This window comes from Solanum pennellii, chromosome 1 (genome assembly GCF_001406875.1).
Source record: "Solanum pennellii chromosome 1, SPENNV200".
Classification (NCBI taxonomy): Eukaryota; Viridiplantae; Streptophyta; class Magnoliopsida; order Solanales; family Solanaceae; genus Solanum; species Solanum pennellii.
In genome coordinates, this window is record NC_028637.1 from 32,783,388 (window position 1) to 32,791,780 (window position 8,393).

An 8,393-nucleotide genomic window follows, 5' to 3' on the forward strand; every position below is an offset into this window, starting at 1 on the left:
GGGAGGGGAAGGGGTGGGGGTGGGCTCCTTGAGGCAGGTGAGAGGGTGGTTTGGGGGGCCTCAAGGCATGATGCCTCGAGATTAGGGGTCCTCGAGGTACGACGCCTCAAGGTTGGGGCCTCGGGGTATGACGCCTTGAGGCTGAGGGGCATCGGGGTACGACGCCTCTAGGCTAGGGGCCTTGGGGTACGACCCCTTGAGGCTGAGGGGCCTTGGGGTACGAGGCCTCGAGGCTGAGTGGTGGGGTGGAGGGGGGACTCGGGGAACGACGCCTGGTTTCTGGGGATGGGGGCAGGGAGGCCTCGAAGCATGACGCCCCTTGGCTGGGGATCAGGTTGGGGAGGCCTCGAGGAACTACACCTTGAGGTGGGGAGAAGGGGGAGTGGCGCGAGGCCTCGATGGTGGAGGGTTGGGGGCCTTGAGGCCCAACTTATTCTTGTTTTGTAGATGTGTATAGTGAAGGTTTAGTATGATGAAATAGGTCCTTCATTTATCAAAAGGATGTGCTTCTTTCTAAGTGATTTCATAACTTCAAACCATTCTAGTTATATTCCAGGAAATGAATATTATTTCAGAAGAGATATATTTCTTTTCATAATATGATATTCTGAGGGGGCATGATTTATTAGCCCCTGACCTTTTGGGTAACATACAATTTGACTTTTGTAACAATTAATTGTGAAGTAATTGAAGGATATGCGGCCCATTTTCCTTTCGGGGAACTGCTTGCAATTTCAGTTCTATGCTTGGTGTTAACACTGTCCTTTATTTGTTCATGCTGGATTTTTGCAGCTAATTTTCAACATTTTTCTATTTTTTCAATGTGCTATTTATGCTTGGTGGAGATTTCTACTGGAAAATGGAAATATGAAAATCTATCTCACCTTGAGCTTAAAAGGAGAATCAGAAATTTCACACAGACTGATGGGATGGATATTCAAACACTTGTTATTGATAACGGAACTGAAATGATCAAGGTTAGTTAGTAAAGCTACTTAGAATTTCAGCTCTACGCTTGGTGTTAACTATATAAATTGGTCTTTTGATTTTTTAGGCTGGCTTTGCTAGGGAAGATTCTCCAAGTGCTGTTATCAAAAGTATTTGTTGGTCGTTCTCGTCTTCGTGGCATCACGTTGCAAAGGGGACAAAGAGATATCAAGAAAAATAGGGGTTTTCAATAATCTTCTCTTCCTCCTCTTTCTATGGAGGCATCAAGAGCAATGAGGGCTTTCAATCCACTCATAGCATCACTTGTAGATATATCAGGAGGCATCAAGAACAATGAGGGTTTCAATCTACTCTCATCTCCTTCTTCCCTATTTTCAATCTACCCATGAACCCCAACACAACTGTATACAGAATCCTAACTAAAATCAACCTACCTCAAGGGTCCTATACAATCTTACTCCCTTCCCGATGATGGAACATTTGAAGTTTTACTGAAGAAAACTTGAATATTTAGTTTATTACGCTGAGAAGGTATCTGGAAAACTGATTCTTCATTCTTTTATTGTGTGGAGGACCATCTTTGAGACTGGTGATTTTCAAGTTCCATTCTTTTCTCTAAAATTGTATTTAGATATTCTTGATCAAGTTTCTCGCATATTTCAACATGGTTCCTCTCGTCAGCAATGGTCAATATTGATATTGTTGTGTAAAATCTCTTCATGGAATAAATAATTGTTGTGTCCCTTCAGATACTTCCGTCTATATTTAATGAATCTGTTCCCGATAATTGGAAGAAAGAGAAGAGTAAAATTACTGTAAAAGAATAAACTTTGGACCTTGAATTTAATCCGTATAGAGAAAAAGGTAGCTTGAAAAATGCTAAACGTGAAATTGTAACTAAGAAGTGTGTGTGGATGATAGGGAAATGCTGACACGCTAGTTGGGGAGTTTGATGAAGCTATAGATTTTAGCGGAACTGATGCAATAGTGAAACGGGAGGGAGGAAGGAGAGCTTATAGGTTTGGCCATGAGGGTTTTAATTCAGGACATAGTTTGGGAAATATCTTGAAGACATTGTCCTGCTTGGCCGACAATTGTACTTGATTTAGAAAGAAAAGCTCCTCAATTATTGTGTTGCTAGAACAGTATGTGTCATGTTCTTTGGCTACTTTGGAAATGGCACCGAAGGGTAAGACTTATGTTTTGTGAATTATGCATACTTCCACTATGCAAACATATCCATGTGATAAAAGTATGAAGTATGGTGTATCTACTAAGATGACACATTTTTCATGAGCAGGATAATGCATGGATTAAACGTGGGATGCTATTTCCATTGATTGAACATGTAGACAGGTTTGTGATATTTATATATATATATATATGTGTGTGTGTGTGTGTGTGTGTGTGTGTGTGTGTTTTAATGTTTATATAAATTTTTGGTACTATCTGGGTGTGGTGAAACTTTGCTTTCTTTAGGTTGCAGGGGCAGACTGGGCTAACGATAGCACACCTATTGATCTTCACTCTACAATAGAAGAGGCGTTTTTTTGATGAAAATGGTGTTATTGAGATGTTGATGGTTGAAATAATTGCCAAAGCTGGTAATCTCGACCATCTCCGGTCTCTTCTCCGAGGAGTATTCGAGGCTTGTGATTCAAATCAGGACCAAGATTGTAACTCCCCAAGCCAGGCACGTTTATGTTGAGTAAATATTGAATAAATAATTTTGGTCTTCGTGGAATAAATATCTGTGTGGATGAGGAACATATCTGAGACATGTGATTTTCAAATTCAATTCTGTTTGAGTTCCATGTGGATTTCCCATCGTCTGAGAACTTTAAAGTTGGGTTTTTTTTAACAAGAAGCTTGATATCAAGAATTTTGAAACTCTCATGCTTGTCGGGATAATGGTTTGGCCTTGTGTGGAGGAACATCTCTGAGACAGGTTATTTTCACATTACATTCTGTTTGATCCTTATTCATTGTTTTTTTCTAATATTGTATTAAGATATACTTTATCAAGTTGTATGGTTCTTTTCTTTAATTAGGGTTAATATTGATATTGTTGTTTAAAATGTGAGTTAGCCCTAATGGAATTAATAATTGTGCAAGGAATTGAAAAATTGTGTTGCAAGATTGTGTATATGGTTCTATATTCTAGACTAATCACTGGCACCTAAAATGCACAATGAAGCAAAATTAATACATGTAAAGGAAAATATGGAAAAGGAAAAATTGGACTTGAGGGGTTTGTGGAAGCAAGGAGATGGGAAGGAAAGTAACAACAATCATTAATAACATATGTTAGTTTTATTGTTAAATCGTGTTGCTGATTAATTTTCAAGGTTTGGTGGTAATTAGTGTTGTAGTGTCTAGTTAATTTCCTTGTTCAGCTGCATTAATTGTTTCCCCATGAACGCTCTTGTATTTCCAGTTGTTGCAAGTCTTTGTTCTATTGTAGAGTTGGTTCTATATCGTTCGCATAGCAAGATCATGAGAAATTGTTTTCTCCAAATTCTAATTTTTACTCATGGGCTCTCGGTTTACTCATTGTTTCTTGTCTTGTCTCTCCGACTGGCTTTGACAGAGCTCCAATTCTGCTGCTCAAACTTCTTTGAAACAAAAGATAATTAAGGAATAGGATATTATATTACCGGGATACTTCCTCCTCTTTTAGGTTCTACTCATGGTTTTAATTTTATTTTCTTAATTCACAACTTGCCTCAACACAATGCCGATAATCTGTGATTTATTGAGAAGAAAGGATAAATAGCGACATAGACTGTTTCCCTTTCCTAATATAAACTAAGGATAAAAATGATGGTAGCCTTCTCAGAGAATTACTTTCTATCTAATTGGATGAAGCCATTACTCAACAACACTATTAAGAAGGTTGGAAAAATTCATTCAAGCTGATTTTGTCTCAAATGATGTTTTGGAATAGTGTTGCTTGAAAATTTTGGTAATTGTGGACACTTAGAACACTTCTATTAATATTAGATATGAAAATCTTTATAACAATGTCATCATACAGCCCTTGAATGTCAGTCATTGGTGCCTTTATTCACCCGTAAAAGAAGTTGGTTGTTATACTGATGAAGTTACTGCCTCAACTCTTAAGCATATTATTTTCTGATGACCTATCTGAAGAAATATGCATTGGATTTAATTGTTTTTCTTGATAAGTTAAATGCGTAGGACTAAAATTGAATAATAGTTGTAGAGTTATTCATATTTCTCTTTGGTAATGGTAACATTCTATATATTAACAGGTATACTTTAACCACCGTATAGTCCAACAAAAATAATAAACAATTTCAAATAGAAGGGAGCCTTCCTATCTATGTTTCCTATTACTGTTGTCTAAAACATCAAAATAATCTTCTGCTTCTATTATACCTTCCAGCTTGCACGAAAATAATAAGTGATTAAGCATATCATCTACAACTTCTAGCTGTTGTGATTGTTGGGAAATCCTCTGTCTCTCCTTTTGTATGGTCAAATTTCCATCCATCACGACTCGAGAATACCTCTTCATCGTAACACGGTGCTTAGAGCCACAAGTGACCAAAACTAACCCATGTCCTAGCATGAAACTATGATTTAAACAATAACTTTATTTGAATGTGGAAGCTAAACTAAAGTAACTGAGTGGTTTGAAATAAAAAAAATAAATACTCACAAGCGAGTTCATCTGAAAACAACACAAAGCTAACATGTCTATCGATTGTCTATATGAAAGCCTTTACTTAGATGAGTTGCTAGGACAAGTAATCCAACTAACTCTAATTGTCTGAAAACTAAAAGATTTGTTTATTGAAAGAAATAGGCCTAACCCATCGGCCGATGTTCATTTTAGACACCCCATGTAGGGTTTCGTTGTGTCATTTTTAGACTTTTTTGCCAAACAACAAAAATATATGAGGTGTGTGTGTTACACTCGCGAATGACATGTAAATTGGAGAATTAAATGATGACATTTTGTCAAAAATAATTTGTAGATAATGAATTTTTAGTATAAATATAAAGAAAGCAATGACTCAATGACACGTGGATTTTTGCCAAAATAATTTTCTAAAAACAAATTAAATCAATAAAATTCCACATGAATTCCCCCCACCCCCACCCACCCACCATTGTCTTCTCCAAAAATCCACCCATTTGCAGAACCCCTCCCCATCCCCCAATTGTCTTCTCCAAAAACCCATACCCATTTGCCCCCCTCCCCTCACCTTCCATCCGGCTTCTCCAAATACCCCTAATTATTTGAAGAAAATCTACACCTACCCGTTTTTCCACCCACTGTCTTCTCCAAATACCTCCATCTCTTTTTTGCTAAAACATATGGGTGCAGCTACATACTCTTCCTTTTTTTATTAGTGTCTTCTTCGAATATTTTTTTTCTTTTTTATCCAAATTAGCAGGTTTATAATTCACTAAAAATTAAACTTACTCCTCTTTAAATATTAATTTTTTTCAAGAAAGAATCTCATGAGTAATTTAATATTTAATCTTGAAATGGGTCTATTCCTAAATTTCTAAAATAATTTCCATCATTTTCATCATTTTACTGTATCTATATTTATTCACCATATTGGATATTTAAGTTTGCAAAAAATGGTGGCTGAAAATGGGGAAGAAGAAGAAAATAATTAAAAATTCGACTAAACAGTTTTTTCACGCGCGCTGAGTAAGTGTATTAGACTCACTAAGCTATGTAAGCAAAAACGGTCAAAATGACATAGCGAGACCTTACATGAGGTGTATAAAATGAACATCACCCACTTGAGGTGTCTAAGTGAAATTTCATGGAAAAAGTAAGGGGCCATCAATGGGTTAGGCCAAAGAAATAAAAAGGTTGCCTCAAAAGATGAGCACTCACCAAACGTGTTGCTGAGCTGATTGGAAGTCCTAAATTCTAAGAGTATGCGGTCAGTATTTTGAATGTATTAAGAAAACTTCTCACATTCGGGGAGCACCCCATAGAAGTAATCGGTGTCGAAGAGGACTAATGATAATCTCTTTGCATTCATTATTACATTCATAGGTTAAAAAGTGAGGAAAATTAAAACTTTTCATCTAGATCTACTTCATGACGTTTACTTAGACCTCTCGCTTACAAATCATATATTTATAGCGAGTATACATAGACTCCTCTTATAAGAAAATTACATAGTCTTATACTTTTTTGCCACTTATAGAAAACATACATAATATAGTCTTAAAAGGGATGTCTCATATTAAACTATCTAAATGGAATAGAATAATATGGGCATAGCCCTTACACAAATGTAAAAGTGTCACTTAGGGCTTACAACAATGTCTTGAAACAACATGTGTGAAATGAGTGTCTTTAGAATAAAACAATGTAATATAGGTAGAGTGATAGAAAGGAATCATCCTCAGGACATGATGACTTACCCACATTTGAGGAAATAATCCAAGCCTTTCTTCAAAGTGGTCACGAACCCTTCAACGACAGGAACCTAAAATGTTGTGGGAAAAGGGAGAAATGAGGTTAGCACATCACTTGTACAAAGTATGGAATATTATGCACATACAACATAGAAATCATGCAAGAAAGGACATTTGTTCAAAACCATGCCAAGTTACTTTGAAAAGCTTTATTGACAACCAAGAATACATAAACGACAATAACCACATATTCATTAAGACAATAGCATAATCAACACAAGACCATCCTACTCAAGTTAAGCCAAGTCAACATGTTCATATCATAATAGAATTCATAATCAATGTAACTCCAACACCATGTTGCAACAACAAAGCATGCATAAGAGTTTACGACATCATAATTTAAGCAAGAACATTACTCATAGACCCCCATTAAGTCTACAAGTGCAATGACCAGTTAAAGCCTCATAACCTTACCCAATCAAGCAAACCAAATAAGGAATCACAAGTAATGCCAAACATCACATAACATGGCATTAATAATAGTTATCATCATACTTTATCAATAGAGACCAACCACATGCTTATAAGTGAAACCAATATCACATAGTAACATTAACATGTAAGATCAATATAGGACCAACCACATGTTTATAAGTGAAACCAATATCACATAGTAACATTAACATGTAAGATCAATATACACATATCATTTACATTTATAAACATACAAGCACATAAGGACATCCTTCTAACACTTACCTCAAGGCTAACTAGTACAATGTGTAGGTAGAGTCTCATACCCCTATCTAGACTAAGTAAAACCCCTCAACTCATCCTAGTTAGAGTCCACTTTATTACCTCACTTTACTTTCGGGAACATATTGCCTTAAGTGACTTAGACCACATGAGCTAATGTGGAATCCAGTGTCATGGAACCCTACACCGAAAGAAGGTGGACTAGTTGCCAAGGTAGTACCACAACATGAACATAACATCTATATAGATCCACTAGCTAGTATTCCTATGGGGAAACATAATTAATGAACTAGGAGATGTAGTTGGGACCCTCATTATGCTACATGCATTATAGTCTCCAATCACATGAGTACAATAGTGAGCCTACCTTCCCTATGTGGGAAGGGACATTTCTCACTACTAGCTCACTCGATGCTAATCTAGAGTCCCTTTTGAAATGCCTTTCATTAATAATCATAACTTAGTTTAGGTCATAGGGTCTACCGCTTATATAATCATAGTAATAGCTCAAAAGGGATTGCATGAGAACACATTTCATTACAATCCTCATATGTGAGATTAGCACATTTACATCATTATATCATAGTAAGTCACATAGGTACTTCATCACCAACCTTATATAATTACATCTTAAGCATAACCTCATAAACACATAATCAAGACATTTCAATTCAACATCATACCAAACCTAATCAATCTTATCATAAGATATACTCCAATATAACTTCATCACTAAACACAAGTAATCATAATTGAAGTAAAGGTTTGAGATCACAAGACTTACCCCAATCTCCTTCACAAGCCAACATATTCCTACCATCAACCAAGTCAATTCAAACCAAAAATGGTTCTAATATCATCACATAATAGTAATTAACACAATAATGAAGTCAATTGAATCACTACACTTCATTCATCACTTGTTCATAACCTAGGGTTAAAACGAAAAAGGTCATCTTCCACAACTAGGTCATTACATCAAGAACTACCATAATTGAATCATAATATATCATAATATAAGTATAATAACCAAGAGAAACCATAGACGATACAATTTACAAAGTCAATTTCGTAATAGAAAGAAACCCACATGAAACTCATATTTTTCAAATCAATTTTTGAAAGACACTTTGGGGAAAGGAATTCTAAAGGTGAAAAGATCCCATACCTTCTTAACTGTTGAAGATTGATGGAGAAAAGTACTCTTCTTTCTACCCTAGAACCCTCTTTAACTTTGGTCTTCTATGGAGTTCCCTTGGGAGAGAGAA

General features: G+C 36.1%; 1 long non-coding RNA gene across 1 annotated transcript; it reads left to right on the plus strand.

The window, feature by feature from the left end:
• Positions 1-1,876: 1,876 nt before the first annotated feature.
• On the plus strand, positions 1,877-2,746 carry LOC114077252. Its single transcript, XR_003578322.1, has 3 exons — positions 1,877-2,137; positions 2,249-2,304; positions 2,428-2,746. It is a non-coding gene; the product is annotated as an uncharacterized LOC114077252 (long non-coding RNA).
• Positions 2,747-8,393: the final 5,647 nt, after the last annotated feature.